This window comes from Lactuca virosa, chromosome 3 (assembly GCF_052849685.1).
Source record: "Lactuca virosa cultivar CGN04683 chromosome 3, Lactuca_virosa_CGN04683_v6, whole genome shotgun sequence".
NCBI lineage: Eukaryota > Viridiplantae > Streptophyta > Magnoliopsida > Asterales > Asteraceae > Lactuca > Lactuca virosa.
Window position 1 is genome coordinate 296,648,688 of NC_136428.1, and position 3,563 is coordinate 296,652,250.

Sequence of the window (3,563 nt, forward strand, 5' to 3'; positions counted from 1 at the left end):
GTAGGATCTCATTTAATGTCAGTCCCGCTTCAAATTCAAACACTAGGGTTACATATAAAAGGGGAATCAAAGGGTTATCTCAGTTTACGCTTTCAAACGTAAAATTCCCAACTTTTCTCTGAAACTTTCCGATTGTTCTTCAAAGCTTCAACAAACCCTAATCATGGCCAATTCTGCTGATGTCGTTGTTCAATCACAAAACACTGAAGATGTTACTTCCCAACCAATAATGAAGATTCAAGGCACGAACTATCAAGTTGAAGATGATGTTTCTCTTTATCCAGACGAATTGAAGATGTTGGTAGTCGCATTGAAGAGTTCTGTTCTTTCCACTGCCATGTTCAATTCTTTTGCAGTTCCACTTTTATGGCTTTCTTAAACAGGATCCACTGCTACGTACAGCAAAGCAATGGATATCATCACTTTTCAACTGGTGAATGACAAGAAGATTCAATTGTACAAGAAGATTTTTTGTCTGATTCTTGATATCCCTAATTCTCCAATTTATACTGATCTTTCTTTTGCACAAATCATCCACATGTTTAATGAGATGGGTTATCAACCCCCACTCACCAAGATCAGTGATTTCAAGAAGTCTAGACTTCCAACTGTTTGGAATTTTCTCTTCGGAATCTTTTTACGCTGCTTGACTGGTCTCAGTGTTGGTTTGGACAAAGGTCGAATGGAGGTGTATACAATGGTAGTTGGGTTGTATTATGACATCACTGTGGATTATTCTACACAACTGTGGAAGGAATTTCAGAAAAGTGTAGAAAACACGAATGTTGTTCAAGGAATTTCGTGTGCAAGGTATTGGAGTTTAATTCTTCGATATTTCTACGCCAAAGAGGGGATTGCGGTGCCTACTGATGAGGAGACTGTTGAATTCATCAAGTATCAATTTCCGAAGGAGGTTACGGATGATGCTGAAATTTTTACACACATTGCAAGAATTCCAAATGCAATGTTACAACGTGTTGATCCAACGAACTTGGTTCTTATGGAGTACTTAGAAACCATCAATCCTGATGATGGGTCTGGGAAGTTGTTGCGAAAAGAAACAGCTGGTCCTTCGAAGAAGTCTCGCAAGTCAAAGAAGGATGAAACAATTACTCCTGAGAAACCAGTACATGAGCCAAAGAAAAAGAAATCACCACCGAAACAGACGAAGCCAGATGCACAAGTTTCGACTGTTGTGGTTGAACCGGTCGAACCTGTTGTCGATACTCAAGAAAAAGAAACAATTTTCTCAAAATCAGGTATATTTCGACGAATTAAGAAAAATTCTCGTAGATCACGAAAGCTTTCTAATGGTTCATTTAAGTCTTCTTCTATGGTTCGTAAACCATATCTGAATCACCAAGGCATTCTCATTTGTGAGGTTCCAGCTCCTGTTTCTCCTTCTTCCAAGAAACGAAGAGCTGAAGATGTTGCTACACATATTTCAAAGAAGAAGCTAAAGAAAAGGAAGATGGTTCTTCAAGCAGAATCATCCGAAGGGGAGAAAGTTCCTGAAACACCTGAAGCTAATATTCTCCAATCAACATCTCTTCCTGAGCAGACTAAGGTCACACCACCCGAAGTTTCGTTAACCGAATCAGTTCTTGAGGAGGTTCAAACTTCAGACATCAATACTCACGTATCTGATACAGATGTAAATATCAATATGGGTGAAGGAAATTCGAATAAAGAAATTGTTGTTTCTACTCAAGGTATTCCTGCATCTTCTGCTACTTTTGTTTCTTTACCGCCATTCATTGTTCCTATCACGAACACTACAAATTCACCCACCTTTGAAACCATTCTCACCCAACCCATCACTACTTTGTTCTCATCGCAAACCACTGATCCACTTCAAACTACTGAGGATACTGATGTGGACGAAGGGGGTTTTGGAGGAACATTTGAAGAGATAGAATTTGATGAAGAAGAAGAAACTTACCCCGACAACATGTTAATGACGATGAAGCAATTTAATATTTTGAATAAGAAGATGAATTCAATTATTTAGTCTCAAGCTGACATGGGGGGAAATCACTCTCTTTCAAGTTTAGAACTTGATGTTATGCGCAAACCATTCGAAGCCAGGATGGTTAGTAAAGTGTCTGGCATGCTTCAAAATTCTGAATCTATAATCTTGGAGAAGGTGGATCAATGTGATAGGTGTAACGAATTGTGAGTGAAGTCTCAATCTTCGAATTTTGTGAGTGAAGTTAAAGATTTACGAAGGGTGGCTAAAGAAAGACATGTCTTGTTTATTAAAGATGTGAAGCAAGTACGCGAAGATGTCAACCTAAAGCTTCAAGAACATCGTGAAGACATGATCAAAGAGATTGCTAGTGCTCAGCAAGACTATGCATCTCTCAATCAAAAAGTGGATATTATTTGTGAGGCTGTCACAAAATATGTCAAGCTGTATGAAAGCTTGAGTCCTCAAGTAACTCAACTTTCAACAGGTAACAGTCGAAGCTTTGTGGAACTTACCTCTTTGTTGAAGGAGTTGAAAGACTTGTCCACCACACATGTTCCTTTTTCGATTATAACTCCAGAATTCTTGTCTCAAAAGTTTTCTCAGTTCGAGGTTGTGTTGCACAAACAGTTGGCTCCATTATCCAAGTTTTCGAGTTTACTACCAACAGATGCCCCACCTGTTGTCACAGGGGTGTGAGGGGGAGAAAAGAAGGTTGGTAATGTGAAAGTTGGTGAGGTTTCGCATGAAGCTGTGAAAACTGTTGGGAAGATTTTTCAAACAACAATTCCTGTATCAAAGCCAATTATCTCAACTGTTGGGCCTGTTACTTCGACAGTTGTTACAACAATGCCAATTTCTACCAAGCCAATTTCAAGACCAATTTCTAAAGGAATTGTGATTGGGGAAGGTGGTAGTAGTTCGAAGCCCAAAGAAGTTGTTGATAATTCTTCGATCAAAGACAAAGGGAAAACAATTTTGGTCGAAAAGTCGAAAGAAGAGAAGAAAGCTAAAACTGAAGATGAGCTCGAGAAATTAAGAGTAGTTCAGAGTATTTTAAGTCTTCGTGCAAATGACCCACCTGGAATGAACAAGGGCGATCCTGCGAAGCATTACAACTACGAAACAATTGAAGCAAAGGTTTCATATAATCATATGTATGCTTTTGAGAAGAAACCGAAGCAAAGCTATGCTGTGGTCAATACTGATATGAGACAACTGGATTTCCCGATAAATGAAATGATGTTCATCATGGCTCAGTACAAGATTGCTGAGAAATTTGATCATGATGATGATTACACATACCTGAAGCTCAGGTTTCATGCTGTGCTAGGGAAACTTCAAGAGGAAATTTGGTCACTCGTGAAGATAAAGAAGGTGATCAGTATTTAGAAGGATGTTCTTTTCAAAGACATGATGCAGAACCTTCATTTTTACATTGCAAGGGCGAATGGTCAGGAATGTAATTCTCGATAGCTGATTTTCCATTAATGAACTTGTATGATCTTATACAAGTTGCATTACTTTTGAAAGACAAAGATGCTTCGTATCTTCGAGAGACTAATCCAGAAGTGTTTCGTCTTGGTCTTGCTCT